The 18,731-nt window shown below is 34.5% G+C and overlaps 1 protein-coding gene across 29 annotated transcripts in view; it reads right to left on the bottom strand.

Moving 5' to 3' along the window:
- ADGRL3 (adhesion G protein-coupled receptor L3) overlaps positions 1 to 18,731 on the bottom strand; it is an 823,449-nt gene that overhangs the window by 624,153 nt on the left and 180,565 nt on the right. For all 29 annotated transcript variants that reach the window (XM_045056306.1, XM_045056308.1, XM_045056303.1 and 26 more), the window contains exon 2: positions 18,029 to 18,097. The gene's annotated coding sequence lies outside the window, so the exon portion shown is untranslated. The remainder of the gene's footprint in view (positions 1 to 18,028; positions 18,098 to 18,731) is intronic.

Consider the following 18,731-nt stretch of genomic DNA (forward strand, 5'->3'; position numbering starts at 1 on the left):
CTCATCGCCTGTGCTTAAAACTAAGCATAAATTTATTGCATTAGTCAACACCACATTTTAAATTTGGAAATCATACTCTGTCATTCTGACTGAGCTTCTTGTCTACCTTATCGTATATAACAGCAAACATGAATGACATTCCTCCCCACTCCTAAAATCCCAAAGGAAAGAGTTTGAGTCTACACAGCAGGAGGGAAGATTTTAAATATTAAACATTTAGTGTCAGGAGGCTACCTTGCTCATTAAGTCCAATGTTCTTAAATTTTAAAGTAGAAATTGAGGCCCACAGAAGTTAAATGATATCCTTAATATATCCAGTAATGGAACCAGTACTAGCTGGCTGAAGTATTCATTTAGCATTTTTATTCATTTACTACAAAAGCGTGACGTTTCCATTATTAGCTGACATTTTTCTACTTTTTATTACAAATCTAAATACCTTAAAAATATAAAGTACGTGTAGTCTTTGTAAAATAGACCTTGAAAATTAATGGAATTGATCCAAAAGATGAAACAGGGATAAATTAATAATTTTGTTATTATATTATTGTCTAATATATGATTTATGATATTTAAAATTTTGATTTTATACTGGAAATAATCTGCTTTTAATATTACATCTTAGCCATAAAATGCACAAAGTCAGTGCTAAACTAGTCGGCAGTGCCCTTTACCAATGAAAAATATTTTAAAAAATCATCTCTATTCACTAGTTACACACAGTCCATTTAATGTTATTTATTAGCAAAGATCTATTTAGTAAGCAATGTTTTATTTCAAATACCATTTTGACATTTGAATAAATAATAATTTTATTAATGTCTGACTGTAGACAATTTCTATTTCCGGATACTCTCTACTTACAAGTAAGGGATTGTCCTGTCCTATAAATGGTCCATTCAGAACTTTTATTTCTCATTAGAATATGTGAATAAATTCAAGTTACCCCTAGTATAAGTTATTCTTTCCTTTTCTGTAAAAAAGAATCAAAGAGAGAAAAGGACCGGTGGGGAAATGTGCAGAGGGAGACAGGGGTTAGGGAGACAGTTATAGAAGGAAAAAAAAAAAAAAACATATACAAAAGAGAAGAGGAGAAGAAAGGGCATATTCCTTTATTTACATGTCTCTACATCAAATCTGATTCAGTTATTGAAATCAATATTAGATTTTGAAAGATTCTTTGAATACGTCATTTCGTATTTCAAGAGTTTACCAAGCAAGTCGAACACATAAATGAAAAAAAAAAAAAAAAAGTGTTCTATATCAGGGTGAAGTTGGAGAATAAAAGTACAGAGGAAGCCCAAAAGGTAGAGTGGTCAGCCAGAAAGGTATAAAAAGAGACATTATTTTACTACATAATAGTGAATCAGGTTAATGTTTATAGACAGGATTATCACAAATTAAACTTGCTAAACAAGTCTGGATGAAGACTTTAAATATAAAATTCTTTGCCATGTATTTAAGTGCTAAAAGATGAGAAAAAAAGATAAAGTAACTTATCTCGATGAAAAATTACGTTATTCAAATTGAACTCTGGTGCCATTTGTTGTTAATATATTTATAGGCTAATAATTATTGCCCCCATGATATCTAATAAAAGGTCTACTTTTATTAGACCTAATAAGATGGGTATTTTCAATCGATCAAAATCCAAAATTCAAAGCTAAAATCATCATATTTTCTATCTTTAGAGTTTCAAAGGCTGTTTCTTCTTTAATAAATTACTTTGTTTATCACACTTCAACTGTTCCTTAATATTAATTAATACCTAGACATATCACAAAGGACACTGACAAATTTTCAGGATTTTATTTTCTGTAAAACATTGTTCAGTGATTTCTTTTTCTCAAGGTAAAATACATCAAAACTAACATCCCTCTGTTATTTCATCATTCAGAGGGTAGGCTGGTGGATGTGACAAAGACTTCTAAAATATTGTGAAGAATGATTTACTCCAGAAATTTCATCACAGCATCGACTTACAAAGTCCAGATTTACTTCCGTTTTCAAAATATGTGTGTGGTATGGTACTCCACTGACCAATTTCTTAATCATACATTCCATTTCTACAACCATCTTTGGAGTAAAATGCAGAGAAGAAGTAGAATCTTTAATATATACTTTAGAATAACTTCTTTGAAAAAAAAAAGAATTCTTGAAGAGATCCAATATACCACTTAGGAGCCTGAAAAGACCAATTACTATCTTCGAATTTTCTGTGGGAGATTAGGAGCTCTTGTGGTTATTCACATTTTCCCAAGACAGGTACTTATATGTAGCAGTTAGAAAATACAGGGATCAAAACAGGCGTAGTCTCAACGAGCATTAGAAACACTGCCATTCTAGCTCTGCAGTGCAAAAGAGCAAGGAAAAGCTGGTCAGGACATAGGTCTGAGCTATCTAGAAATAGAGGGGTAGAAGAAAGATGCTGTAAAAAAACCACAATTCTCTGGGGAACTAAGGTAGTCTCTGAAGGGGTTTTAAAAATCAGGACCTGTGGAAATCATGTGCTCTCATATTTTCATATCCTCACATTTGCCCTATTTCCCTTCTGGATATCTTTTTGACTATGAGTATCTAATGCTAACCAGACTGCAGCAACGGAAGGCAAATCTGCATCACTTACATTTGTCCTGTTACTTAATTTCTTTTGTAAAATTTTTTTGAAATTCAAAAATGTTTGTGAGAAGAAAGCAAAGTGTTATAGAGGGGAAAAAATAAAATAAAACAGAGGCTGTATTAACATGCAAGAAAGAAAAAGCTTGTGCTGGGGCGTCTGGGGGGCTCAGTCAGTTGGGCGGCCAAACCTTGGTCTTGGCTGAGGTCATGATCTCATGGTTGGTGGTTCAAGCCCTGGGTCCCAGCACTGTGTCCGGCTCTGTGCTGACAGTGCGAAGCCTGCCTGACATTTCTCTCTCTCTCTCTCTCTCTCTCTCTCTCTCTCTCTCTCTCCCAAAATAAAGTTAAAAAAAAAAAAGCCTGTGCTTAAAAGTCATAACTTTATCTAATTTTGCAATAATTACTATGTGATGATGTAATGATTTGATGACTTTTTTTTATAAAAATGAACTAGAAATTGTATTATTGATATATATTGTTTTATGATTTTAACAATTATATTGAAAACTACTAATGAAATATAAATCTTTATTCTACTAAATCAAATCTCCATTCCTCTTAGTAATAGTAACGATATCTTCCTTACAAAAGTTTAATAAATGATTAAATAAGTTACACGAACTTATGTTTCATAGTGCGTAAGACATAACAGATAACCAGTGATAAGAATTTGAATGTGAGAAGTTAAAAAAAAAAGTCAAAGCACTATCCGAATGTATGTTATTGGGGTCAACTTGTACATGAATTTATTCATGGGAAGTACATGGATTTATAGTAAGTACATTTTATGTTAATATAACAACAATAAAGGCTTTCCTCTTGGATGAGTTATTTGGTTGTGACAGAAAAGGCAGTGACTGGGAAAGTCAAAAGTGTGCTGGTTACTCTTGATTTTTACCCATACTACATATTCTCAGAGATCAAAGCCCTTCGACTGATAAAATACTCAAAAACTCAGTTCAAATCCATCAAATTGGCAATAGTTTTCCAATCTAAGTCAAAACAAGAATCTCTCCTTCTAGATCGACATGACAAATGTGTTTATTATAACTTGATGTAAGTATATTCACAGAAAAGTTTTAAAATACCAAAGTTTGGTTGATCTAGGGCATTATCAAGGAGGGTAAATTAAAATCTTTAACATCATTAATGGCAGAAATGGGCCAACATTAATAATTGAATTTGTATTTTAAATATATTAAACATGACTATACATAATGTGAAAAATGTAATATTATTTTATTAATTTTAAACTTTGTTAAAGTTCATTTTCTGCTACAGCTAAAGTTTAAAGAATTTTGTTACTGGATACCTTGTATGTACAGAGAATGTGTCAATTATTTGGGTGAAATGCACAATCTAGGGATAACTTCACAAATAAAGCATTTTCCTTTTTACCTAAAACAAGCTATAGTAAACGCAATTTGAAAAATGGATCTCAATTCACATGTGGTCTTCAATTTATGGTGAATACAGTTTGGTGAAGACTCCATTAGTTCATTATTCCCTATTTGTGTATTAGCATTAGCACAATGTGCGCTCTCAGAAAATGGAATAAAAATACCTATTAGTGTTACTCTTCCTAAACGAACAGTTGAGCTATTCTCCTCCATATCAATGTTTTCCAAAGTGTTTTACAGTATTAAATTTATTGCCTGGCATTCTACTGAAGTCTGTGCCAGTCAAAACATCTGCTATCTTACCATTTTCTTATCTATTTCAAATGGGTTGCAATTGGCTATTTTTTCAATGAAAGCTTTTATTTGCTGTGGTATTTTGCTGAGTGGATTTAATAGCCTATTATAATCTTCATATTTTTATTATATTTATTGTCTACTAGTATGCTTTACCCATGGTTAAGAAATAGTCCAGTAAAGCTAGAAAGCACCTGAAGTAACACAGTACAGTGAAGCAAAGTTATTAGAATGATCTGTATAGCCGTTTGTCCAAGGATAATTTTTCAGAAGCTATATACTCAGCAAAGGTTTTATAATACACTTCCTCTGCTCTTTTCCTATTAGCAATGCTTTTCAAAGGTGGTATCAGAGGGAATTGCGGCTAAAATATTTACCGATAAATGTATAGTAATCAAAAGCATCTATTTTCTTTGGATATTTATATATGCCCAGAATAAATGTCAAACTTCCATTTTCAACAACTTATCACTAGATTATCCATAAACTGACAATCCAAAACCATTGTTAATTCAGTGCATTTAATCAGGGATGAAATTAAATTGAAATGAAAAAGAAACCTATTAAAAACTTAATGTATAGAATAGTTAATAACACTAAGGATTTCTTCACTCATGGCTGGGAACTCTGAGACACAATGTAACAAAAAGTGTTTGTCTACAAAATTCAGTTTCTTCAAATTTACAATGGAGACTTTATATGATTACACATGCATCACCACCAAGTTTTATAAAAATCTAGCCATTCACAATTTTTGGCAACAAAGCCAGAAAACAACTGCTTGCTTCCATTACACTTGTAAGAGGCAATTTGAGAAGTTACTCCCCAGGAATTAAATTCTGTGGATAAACATTTTAGCTAATTGCATTATTGTTCTCAGAACATTGAAGGCAGCACTAAGCCAAACTAAGAAATCCAATTTATTTGTTTCTTTCTTTTTGCAAAAGCAATTAAATTCTCTTCCACTAACACATTTTAGGACTCAGGAAAAAAAAATACATAGACTGTATATTAGATGGATTGGAAAGATATAAAAGAAAGGTTTATTTAAGTATAAAATTTATGTTTTAAAGAAGGAAAAATGTGATCCTCTTGGGTTAAATAAGTTCTAAAGGTATATATATTTCAAAGGCTTATGTTAAAGTGCAGTGAAGGGAGTTCATCATTTGAACTTTCATCAATGCTGAGAGCTCTGCTATTTGCCAACAGTTTGCAGAATACTGTAGCTGGCACTTGTACTCCCATGCAATGTTTTTTATCTGATTGTTTTATCCTACCTTTAATGCATCGCTCATACTTCCAAGACACGTGTTCTTTCAAACAACAGTATTACAATAATACTTTAAAATTAGATCTCTAGTAAATACATAATATAAAAAGGGCCTCTTCCTACGTCCTTAAATTTCCTCTTAAGTATCTCTACCTAACACTATCACTCTGAAAAATTATATTCCTCCAGAACACAATATTTCCTATTCCCTAATGAATACTCTGGTTTTGTGATGACCATCACTTAGAGTGGCCATTATCTGTTCTCCAGTAGTAAAATCCTTCTCATATGCAACCAGCACTTCCTTCCTTTTTCTCATGCTTCTACCATAGTACTTGGGATATTCTAAAGTAGCTAGTTGTACATGTTTCTGTATCCCCAACTGGACTTCCGATTTCCTTTAAGTTAGGAGACCATTATCACTCCAGAACACAGCAGAGGTCTTACACACACCAGATACTAATATTATATGAAATAAGTGACTTTAAAAGGAAATTAAAACTAATGTGTTTTAATCTTCATTCCTCTTAAGGATTTATGACATTCCTTAGCCTTTGAAATATGTCACTTCAGGAGAACTGGATGGTTCAGTTGGTTAAGCAGCCAACTTCAGCTCAGGTAATGACCTACAGTTCAGGGATTGGAGCCCCGCATCAGGCCCACTTTAGATACTCTGTCCCCCTCTTTCTCTGCCCCTCCCCTGGTCATTCTCTCCATCTCTCTTTCTTTAAATAAATAAACAAACAAACGGAAATATATTACTTTGTGAAGTAGTAGTTATTCTGCATTAAGCATATGCAGTCAAAGTTGATGTTTTTAATCAATCCCCCCTATTTGTGAGTATCTAAGCTTTAAATTGTTTCAGAAAATGCATATTTACTCTGAAAAACTGAGAATTTATTATGAAACCTAAGTTTCATAATTAAGGGGAGTTCTAATTAAATCTGGAAAAATTTCAAATATCGTTCCAATAAAATAGTCATGTAATACTAAAAACTAGGAACATGAACTTACATTAACTCATATTTACTCAATATGAAACAAAACCCAGAGTTTTTCATATTATTAAACTTGTGAACAATCAGTAGGGAAATTAATAATTGTATAATATTCAAGCTTTCTGGAATAGTTGGTTGATTTTTTCAAAACACCAAAACTGTTTTTCAAAATCGTACATATTTTTTAAAGTTTTTAAAAATGTATTGTACATATCCTTGCCAAATGACAAAGTACATTAAACACACACACAAAATTACTTTTTCTACTCAATGATCCAAGACCATCACAGAATTGCAGCATCCTATTTTTTGTAAAGCAAGAAGGTCCTTTATGGATAATCCAGTGCTGCCCTCACTAATTGGACAAATGAGAATACTACAATCCAGAGAGATTATGTGATGTTCCCTGGGTCTCATAGCAAGTTAATGGCAAGACCAGACCTACAGTAAAGGTAACCTGATCCAGAGTTCTTCCTAATAGGAACCATATTTGTAAAATGTGTGTAACTCAAGGGGTCTGGATACATATAGAAACTGTGTTCTGACATATTGATCCAGTCTGCTATAATTACTAAAAATTTTTCTGATGACTTTTAGTGGTTACTTGGTTCCTATCCTTTTTTTTTTTTTTAATTTTTTTTTTCAACGTTTATTTATTTTTGGGACAGAGAGAGACAGAGCATGAACGGGGGAGGGGCAGAGAGAGAGGGAGACACAGAATCGGAAACAGGCTCCAGGCCATCAGCCCAGAGCCCGACGCGGGGCTCGAACTCACGGACCGCGAGATCGTGACCTGGCTGAAGTCGGACGCTTAACCGACTGCGCCACCCAGGCGCCCCAGTTCCTATCCTTAATATACAATGTGACAATTCATATTTAGTTTTTAGTATTTCTAAATACTTAATATAAACCATTTTCTTGTGAGGGTCTTTTGTATGTAAAAAGCACATAAGCTTTAGTTAGAATAAAAGAACTGAATATTGCATCCAGTGCAGAAATATTTAAGATTTTAAAAAAAAAATTTTAATGTTTATTTATTTTGAGACAGAGAAAGGCAGAGCGTGAACAGGGAGGGTGAGAGAGAGGGAGACACAGAATCTGAAGCAAGCTCCAGGCTCTGAGCTGTCAGCACAGGGCCCGATACGGGACTCGAACTCGTGGAGTGTGATATCATGACCTGAGCGGAAGTCGGATGCTTAACCGACTGAGACACCCAGGCGCCCAAGCTTTATTTTTTTTTGTGGTTAGTTGTTTAGGGATAATTTACTAAAGAAAACCAGACACACTCCTAAAGAAAAGTAAAAATTATCATGGAAGGAAAAATCATAAAAGTAGCATTTTCTATTTGGAGTATATCATTTTTCCTACTTAAATTCAGAGACCAATAAAAACAGGTCTTGACGTAATCGGACTAGTGTTACAAAATTAATAACTTAGCACTTGAAAAAGACAAGTTTCTGTACAACACTGATTTAAGTAAGAACAATTGCACTTAAAATAGTAATAAGATAGAAACAGGAAAAAATGAACTAAGACAAAATAAAACACAGAAATAATTTAAAAAGCATATACATGCACTTACCAGGTGACCGAACAATCCAACTCGTAGGTATTTACCTTAGAGAAATGAAAATTTGTGTACACACATACACACACAACATATGAATGTTTATACTAGCATTATTTTCACTAAAAACTGAAACAACCTAAGTGTTCTTCAACAGGTGGACAGATAAATGAACTGTGAGACAACCGTTCAGTAGAATACTGCCCAGCCGGAAAGAAGAAATGAATTCTTGATATATTCAAAAAACAAGAATGAATCTCAAAGACATTATGATAAGTGAAAGAAGTCGGTCTCAAAAGACTACTCACTGTATGATTCATTTATATGACATTCTGAAAAAGCTAAAAATATGGATTGAAGTACTATGGAATAAAGAACAGATTAGTGGTTGCTATGGGTAACGCACAGAGGCAGCGAATGACTAAGAAGGGGCAGCACAAGAAATTTTTAGGTGATAAAACTATTTGTACCATACTTGTAGTGATGAAGACACAATTCTACACAAGTCTTCAATCTCAAAGAACAGCATACAAAAAAATAAATAAAAACAAAAAATAAAAACAAAAACCTATAAGCAGAGATAGATACAGAGACAAATAATAGTCACAGCTGCATGTGTGTATACATTTTTTAAAATTCCTCAAATATTTACAATGGATAATTTTAAACATATATACTCAATCAAAAATATAAAAGTATATACCTAATTTTAAAAATCATCAACAAATCATTCTTCTGCAGAAAAAATTCAATAGCCCATAATGAAGTGTTTTTCGCTTTTAGCTATGGCATAAAATTCCAACCTATAAATATTAGTAACACAGAGCAGATCTCTCTCTATTCAATATAGCACCCCTGGGGCACCTGGGTGTCTTAGTCGGTTCAACGTCCGACTTTGGCTCGGGTCATAAGCTAGTGGTGAGTTTGAGCCATGCATCGGGCTCTGTGCTGACAGCTCAGAGCCTGGAGCCTGCTTCCTGCTTCGGATTCTGTGTCTCCCTCTCTGCCCCATCTCTGCTTACTCTCTCTCTCCCTCTCTCAAAAATAAATAAACGTTAAATATATATACATATTTATATTATATATTATATATAATAATAAATATATAAAATAAAATAATATAATAAAAATACAATATAATATATTTATAGCACCCCTGATTCAGGCAGAAATGAGCAATCTCTTTTGACTCATCTTAATACCTTTTTTATTGTATTTTATTTAATACACCATGTATTAAAGTCAGTAGTGAACAGTCTAAAATGAAGATCTGTTCAAGTACAAGATTCAGGACACAGGATTCTGTCTAGGCCACTGCTAATTCAGGATTTACTCATAAAAATAATGGAACGTGAACATCACAATCCTCTTAGAGTTTTGACTGGACTAGTACTTTCCATATATCACCCATATTCCAGGTTAACTATATAAGGAAACAGCTGTGTACCCATCAATACTGTTTACTGTCAACTAGTCTTTTAGTTTTATCTTTAAAGTATTGAGTTAAAGGACATGTCCAGGTATTTTCAAAAATTATGGTGTTCATTGCCTTGTTTGCAACAGTAGGAAAAGGCACAGTGTTTAAAACAGGTAAAGACATACTACAAAAAAATTACAGGAGATGAAGAATGAACTGTGTTTGCTCTGATCATCAGTCCCTCTTATCAGAAAATTTATGTATAATTTTCTTGAATGCTCAAAGTTTTAAAATTCTGTTTTTATTATTTTTTTCTACTAGTTTTAGGAATTGAACATCGTTCTAAAATATAAGTGTTTTCTGTGTAGGTTGTTGGGGAGGTAAGTGAGGACATGTTATTTTATACAGAAATTGACATTTGTAACAATAATCAAAGAAAAAATGAATTTTTAAGTCATAATTATTTTTCTGCCTCATATACGTTTTAATTTCCTAAATGGCAAGCTCTTACCAGACGTTTAAAATATAACATTTAAAAATGATTAAAGGAAGGTGAGGAAACTAGCAAACTAACAACAACAAGCAAACTAAGATCTTATGAAAGTAAAGGCTGAAAAGCAATTTTAACAATACCTATCAAAAGCTTTAAAAAAAGAGTCATGTATTAGGACCTAGAATTCTACTACTGAAAATCTATTTGAGGGAATAATCACTTATATACAAAAAGATTTATATAAACATGTATCTCTGTAGTACTTATAAGTAAAATGTAGTATGATGACAGCAAAAATTACTTAAACATTTTTGTATCCTCATATATGTGCATGTATATTTGTTTATTTAAAAGGCAACTGGGGCGCCTGGGTGGCGCAGTCGGTAAGCGCCCGACTTCAGCCAGGTCACGATCTCGCGGTCTGTGAGTTCAAGCCCCACGTCGGGCTCTGGGCTGATGGCTCAGAGCCTGGAGCCTGTTTCCGATTCTGTGTCTCCCTCTCTCTCTGCCCCTCCCGCGTTCATGCTCTGTCTCTCTCTGTCCCAAAAATAAATAAACGTTGAAAAAAAAAATTTAAAAGGCAACTAAGATTTTACACTAAAATGTAAACCATGGCTTCCTCTGGCTGTGAGGTTTTGGATCGTATTAATATTCTCTCTTTGTCATATTTACTAAATTTTCTGTAATTAGTATACATCTACTTTACTACATAAAATCTAACATTTTAAATGATTAAAATTTAAGTTTAGTCATTTCAAAATATAAAAAGTTTTAAAAAAAAATGTTTAGTGAATAAAGCTACGGCTACCAAAACTACTCATCCAAAGATACTAAATTTTTGGTTATAATTTATTTAGTCTTTGTAAAACTCTATTAAAAAGGCTTTATTTTCATTTTTGATGAAAAATGTACTACCGTTGTTTTATATATAATCCATTTGCTGTCTACTGCTTCATGGCCCATTCTGTGGTTTAAGCAGTGGCTAACAACTTTTGCTTTGCTCAACTGACTGGCAGCTATCATTTGAATGCTAGACTTATCTTTATGCAAATTTCCAAAGGTCACCATTTATGCATGTAAATTCTGAAGGGCACTAACTCTACAGCTGACAGATTCTGACAGCCACTATATCTCCAAGAATGGAATAAGCAGGGAAGACTATCTGAATAATTAATGTGTTTTTACTCTGCCCATGGCCAGTTCTTACATCCTGCACTTTCTGACTGGTTTTCAAATTAATTAGAAAATGTAATCTCATGGCAAACCAAAACTTTTTTTTTAATTTCTATAAACAAATGGTAAAGAAATGAGACAATAATTAATGACCCTCAGTTCAAGTGTTATATTAGTAGAGATCACTCCTATCTGGAGATAAAAATAAACATCTAGTTCTGGATATTATTTCTGTAAAAGAACATTATTTTTGTAAAACAAAACAAAACACAAAGAACTCTGCTCCCTAAAGTTCAGTATATGGCACCATTAAGCCATGGGGTTGCCATTTCAAACTTGAGAAACATCCCACCGAGACTTCAACTCTCACGACTGAAATGCAGTCATTAAGACCTGCCAACTTACCTTCTAAATAGTCTCAAACATATCACTACTACTCAATCCCCAGGGTTGTTGCCTTAAACCAGGTCTTCATTATGCCTCACCTGGTATTTCCCAGATAATCCTCCTGCCTATGGCCACAGTCACCCACATTGCCTCCCGAGTTACCTTTCTAATGTCCAAATCCACGAATAAGGCCAGTTACCCAATATAAAAGACACTTAAAAACAGAAATTAAGAATGGGGCGCTTGGGTGGCTCAGTCGGTTAAGCGACCAACTTCAGCTCAGGTCACTGTCTCGTGGTTTGTGAGCTCGAGCCCAGAGCCGCGTGTCAGCTCAGACCCTGGAGCCTGCTTCAGATTCTGTCTCCCTCTCTCTCTGTCCCTCCCCCATGCTCTCTCACTCTCTCTCTCTCAAAAATAAATGAACATTAAAATTTTTTTTAAATAGAAATTAAAAGGATGCTCTCAGGAGAAAATATTTAGAATATATTAACTAATGGGAAGAGATAATAAACAAACTTTTCTGTCATGTGGTAATATGTGATCTGGAGAAAAGTAAAGCAGGATATTCAGGGAAGGCTGCCCTAATAAAGGATAGTTAGAACCTAGGAAATAAGCATGGGGAGAATGACGATTGGCAGAGGAAGCAATATGCTAAGTCTCCCAAGTAGAATAGCCTGTGTGTTCAACAAATGGTAATGAAGCCAGGGTAGCTGGAATGCAGAGGAGACTGAAGGTAGACCAGGGCTCTGAGTTCTGAACACTGAAAATGATGTAGCAAGGAAAAGTGAAGGATGTTGTAATTCTTTAGGCAAGAGGGGACTGTGATCTGAACCAAAGTAATATCCAAGGAGAGGTTCAGAAGTAGTCAGACAGTATCTGCTGATAGATGTGCAATGCACGCAAAAGAAAACCTGAGATTCACTCCAAGGACTTATGCCTAAGGAACAGGAAGAATGGAGCTATTAAGCAAAATTTCCTGAGAGTGATGGAGTGCCTGGTTGGCTCAGTCAGTTGAGCATCTGACCCTGGATTTCAGCTCAGGTCATGATCTCATAGTTCGTGGGTTCCAGCCTTATGTCCAGCTCTGCACGGACAGTGTGAAGGCTGCTTGGGATTTTCCCTCTGCCTCTTCCCGGCTTGTGCATTCTCTCTGTCTCTCTCTCTCTCTCTCTCTCTCTCTCTCTCTCTCTGACAATAATAAACTTAAAAAAGTTTCCTGAGGGTGAGGTTTCTGAACAGTCCTTATTTTTAATTAGTTTGTTATTTTGAAAACTTCAATTTGACACTTTGGGGTTAAATCCATTCCGAGAGGTGCCGTACTGTTGACCTTTCCAGTATGTCCTTCAAGGCTCAAAAAACTGTAGTTTATTTTACAAGCGTTTAGTGTTTGTAAGTGCTTAGATATACCTAGCTCTATTTTAAATGACATGTAGTACATAATTTTATTAACCCCATATTACCAATGAGGAAACTGAAGTACAGAGAGAGTAAGTAATACCTCCAAAGTCATCCATAGTGTCTCTCTTCAAATTTTGACCTCTTTGCTCCGCTTCCTCTCACAAGTGTTTTTTTATTTCATTACTAAGAAAGAATAAATCTAAAGGTTCCCAGGGCTGATAGTGGTAGGAGGTGGGACCTACAGAGGGGCACAAGAGGACTTCCAGGGATGACAGAAACGTACTTGATCTTGATTTTGGTGTCAAGATAAACACAGCTTTACGTGTTTATCAAAACAGAAAAATTGTACATTGAAAACAGCAATTTTACTACACATGAATTATACATAAATAATCCTGATTTTTAAAAATTATTTAGCAAATATCCTAAAGTGGCATAAATTGATCATAAATTGATATGGAAATATATACACTTTAAGGTGAATCTTTCATACAACATAATTTGTTTGAATATTTTGTTTGACAAAAGCAGTATGCGTAATGCTGTCTTGCAACAGTATTTACTGAGAATGTAATACATTTTTATTTTTCCCATATAATTTTTCATGTGTGATTTCAGCCATTTTGACCACAGCAGGAAGTTCTAGGCTTTTTCCAATGATTTGATTCATCCTCTACAGGAATTTCAAATAAAGCATCTAAACATTTATCAATGTTCAGTGAAACTTTGTAAATGACTAAACTGAACATGACTTTAAACATTGCTGAAAAACCTGGTTATCTGTGTTTCAGATGTCATTAAGTCTCATATTAACGTTGCTGTGCTCTACCAATAACTTATACTCAAAACAAAATTTGTCCTTAAGACAAGTTTAATCACTTAGGATCTAAGAGACAAATCCCTATTTCATAGTTTTGATTACTTTGAGTTATCTCATAATAATGATGATGATCTGATTTTGATTATCTTGATTATTTTAAGTTTTAAACTATCCTTAATAAATCTAAGCAGATTATTAATGTTTATATTAAATAATGAATCTGAAAAATATCTTATAATAGGAGGAGGGAAAACATCAGCTGTGCAGTTTTTTGTTATTGTTGTTGTTTACTCAGGCATGTATTAATCAAATAGTCTTCAATTTGTAATTTGTAATTTGTAATTTGTATTTAACACTGTAAGATCAACTGTTTAAATATGAGTTGTGTAGTTAAAAATTAACATTAATTTGAGGCGCCTGCGTGGCTCAGTCATTTAAGCGTCTGACTCTGGTGTTTAGGCTCAAGTCATGATCTCACCGGTTGTGGAATCAAGCCCCACTATTTGTGCAGAGCCTGCTTGGGATTCTTTCTCCCTCTCTCTCTGTCCCTCTCCCATGTGTAGGTGTGCACACACACTCTCTATCAAAAAACAGTAAACTTTAAAGATTGACATTAATTCAATTAACACACTTATCCAAACACATATAATATCAAATTAGTACACTAACATATTCTTAGAAACAATCACTGCCATCAAAATCCCATGAGATAACATCTGATTTCTGTAAGGATGGCTATAATCAAAATAACAATAACTTTTGGCAAGGATATGGTAAAACTGGAACACATGACTGGTGGGAAATGTAAAATGGTGCAGCCCCTTTGGAAAACAGTTTGGAAGTTCCTCAAAAGTTAAAACACTCAGTTACCACCTGACCCAGCAATTCCATCCCCAGTATATATCCAAGAGAAATGAACACATAAGTCTACATAAAACCTTGTGTATATTCATAGCAGCCATTATTCACAATAGCCAAAAAATAGGAAAAACAAAACAAAACAATGTCTAACAATTAATAAATGGATGAACAAAATCTGGTATACCCAAATAATGGAATATTATTCAGATATGAAATTGTGTTCTGATTTATATAACAACGGTAAAAGTTGACATTATGTTAAATGAAGAGGGCACATACAAAAAGCCACATATTCTATGATTCCATTTTTTATGGTAAATCTGTAGCCATGAGACACAGCAAGCAGGCAACAGTGAGTAACTGCTCATGGGTTATAAAGTGCATTTCAGGAAAGATAAAAACATTCTGGATTAGACACTGGTGATAGTTACACATCTTCGTGAATTTCCTAAAATGTGCTGAATTGTACATCTTTTAAAAGAATGAATTTATGGGATGCAAATTATATCACAATTAAAACACAATGAAGCAAACCCTGTCAATCAGTTAACACTGTAAAAAATCCCTATGAATCTTCTAGAAACTTCATATATGGGTGCCTGTAGCAGTCCTTATGTTAAATATTATAATGTCTCAATTATTTCTTATACCTTTTTTTAAAGTTTATTTATTTTTGAGCTTAAGAGAGAGTAGGAGTGGGGGAGGGGCAGAGAGAGAGGAAGATAGAGAGAATCCCAAACAGGCTCCATTCTGTCAGTGCAGAGCCTGACATGGGGCTCAAACTTCCAAAACTTTGAGGGGCGCCTGGGTGGCTCAGTCGGTTAAGCGTCCGACTTCGGCTCAGGTCACGATCTCGCGGTCCGCGAGTTCGAGCCCCGCGTCGGGCTCTGGGCTGATGGCTCAGAGCCTGGAGCCTGCTTCCAATTCTGTGTTTCCCTCTCTCTCTGCCCCTCCCCCGTTCATGCTGTGTCTCTCTCTGTCTCAAAAATAAATAAACGTTAAAAAAAAAAAAAAAAACTTCCAAAACTTTGAGATCATGACCTGAGCTGAAATCAAGAGTTGGTTGCTTAACCAACTGAACCATCCAGGAACCCCTTTCCTACATTTCTTAATGAAAATAAGTATCAAGAAGAGGTTATGAAACGTTCTCCTCACAACCCTATGAATACCCTTAAGCACTCTAGAGACACCTCAGCTGGAAAATTAAGCTCTAGTCCTGCAAACCTGCTCATCTCCTAACATTGTCCCACTGCGTGAGTAATCCTTCAGCAACATTAGAAGTATCAGTCTTTCACTGGCCATGCCTTGCTCCTTTATGTACACTTTCATGAGCTATTCTGTTGGCTTGGAATGCATGACCTCACTTTCCCTGCTCCAACAACCCCTCAGTGACTTCATAACTTCCATGAAGATTTCAAGGGCCTCCAGCAAAAGTGACTTGCTCCCAACTTTGTTTCCTTAACAGTTTGTCAGGGACTTTTGTGAAATGAATACAGTAATCTCATAGTTTCTTATCTTTCCCACCAGAATTTAGTATATCCAGAGCAAGCACATCTAAGTCTTGCATGGCTGAATTTTTAAAAAGATGACTGAATCAGCCTGTTTTTTGCTAATTTCACTAAGTAGCAACACCACATTTCCTATTCAATATAGTAAAAGAATGCCTGCAAAATTTATATGTTAATGTATAGATAAGCTAGTAAATACAAATAAAGTAGATTCAATCATATCTACTGTGGGAAACAGAAAATGATGTTTGCCTATGTGAATATATATGCTGAAGAAATCTATGGCAAAGAAATTGAGGCAAGAATATCTAAAGGAAGGAATACTAATTGGAAAAATTAAGGTCTACAATGGTGAGTACAATATCATATCTTAAAACACTCAGTACTCTTAAAGTAAAAAGTACAGAATCTCTGAAAATATATTTTTAATAATTTATAATCAATCCAATTATATCAACAACTCAAAATGAACATGATTTAATGTGAGTAAGAAAATTGGTATTTCTACTTCTAAGTTTTGTTTTTATAATAATTTATATTCTAGGTATTACAAAGTCACCTTACAGAAATGTACTTTGGTAACTTCAAGAAGAAAGGAAATTCCAATTTTACTCTTGGTTGATTAATATCAAGGCCTACAGAAAACACGAATAGACACTTCTCTAAAGAAGACATCCGGATGGCCAACAGGCACATGAAAAGATGCTCAACGTCACTCCTCATCAAGGAAATACAAATCAAAACCACACTCAGATATCACCTCATGCCAGTCAGAGTGGCCAAAATGAACAAATCAGGAGACTATAGATGCTGGAGAGGATGTGGAGAAACGGGAACCCTCTTGCACTCTTGGTGGGAATGCAAGTTGGTGCAGCCACTCTGGAAAACAGTGTGGAGGTTCCTCAGAAAATTAAAAATAGACCTACCCTATGACCCGGCAATAGCACTGCTAGGAATTTACCCAAGGGATACAGGAGTACTGATGCATAGGGGCCCTTGTACCCCAATGTTTAGAGCAGCACTCTCAACAATAGCCAAATTATGGAAAGAGCCTAAATGTCCATCAACTGATGAATGGATAAAGAAATTGTGGTTTATGCACAATGGAGTACTATGTGGCAATGAGAAAAAATGAAATATGGCCCTTTGTAGCAACGTGGATGGAACTGGAGAGTGTGATGCTTAGTGAAATAAGCCATACAAAGAAAGACAGATACCATATGGTTTCACTCTTATGTGGATCCTGAGAAACTCAACAGAAACCCATGGGGGAGGGGAAGGAAAAAGAAAAAAGAGGTTAGAGTGGGAGAGAGCCAAAGCATAAGAGACTCTTAAAAACTGAGAACAAACTGAGGGTTGATAGGGGGTGGGTGGGAGGGGAGGGTGGGTGGTGGACATTGAGGAGGGCACATTTTGGGATGAGCACTGGGTGTTGTACGGAAACCAATTTGACAATAAATTTCATATATTGAAAAAAATATAAAGTCCTATTTGTCTTCAAATGATTTGCTAAATAAGATGCAAATAATTTATGTTATTAATATATGTAACAAATTATTTTAAGTAGCACATTTATTTTTCATAGAGCTAGAGTATACTTCCTCACAATGGCAAATATTTTGAACTACATTACTTACATATTTGTCCACATGAAATGTCAATTTATTTTCCACAAAATATATAAAGTTCCATTTAAGTTGCTCATTAAACAGTTTTTAATATGAACCTCATAAAAACATACATTAACTTGAATGTAAACATTCACTGAAATACACTGAAATGACTAACAATTATGATTGGCAAAAAAATAATCTAATAGTTACCTTAATTTTCTCTTCAGTAGCTAAAAGTCCATGTTCTTTTCCTCCAATTTACTGAACATTTAAACATTCCTGTAAAAAAAAATACATTACATGATTAGACAAGAATGTACTACTTTATGGTTATTTTGTAGGACTATTTGAGTATACTTATGTATTTCTTATTGTTGGTCAACTATATTTTTTCCCCACAATGTTTGGGGTATAGCAGCAGAGCAATGGTATAAAAATGAAATTCAATTCACCTGTGACAGATCTTCCTCAACCATCTAATCTGCTGTAATGTACATTGGGAATAATTAATGACTTTGGTAGGTATTGGAATTTAAACATTTTCCTAATTAAAAGGAGATGTAAGATTTTATAATAAGTTCTCTGATTTCTTCTTGCCATTTGCAAAAACGTGCATGGAGCTCTAATCGATTAAGATAAGCAAAATAAGTCAATCAGAGAAAGACAAATATCATATGATTTCACTCATGTGGAATTTAAGAAACAAAACAGATGAACATATAGGAAAAAGAGTGGGGAAAAGAGGAGAGAGGGAAACAAACCACAAGAGACTCTTAAGGACAGAGAAGAAACTGAGGTTTGATGGAGGGAGTCAGGTGGGGGATGTACTAGATGGGTGATGGGCACTTGTAATGGGCACTGGGTGTTGTATGTAAGTGATGAATCATTAAATTCTACTCCTGAAATCAATATT

This window comes from Felis catus, chromosome B1 (genome assembly GCF_018350175.1).
Source record: "Felis catus isolate Fca126 chromosome B1, F.catus_Fca126_mat1.0, whole genome shotgun sequence".
Lineage (NCBI taxonomy): Eukaryota > Metazoa > Chordata > Mammalia > Carnivora > Felidae > Felis > Felis catus.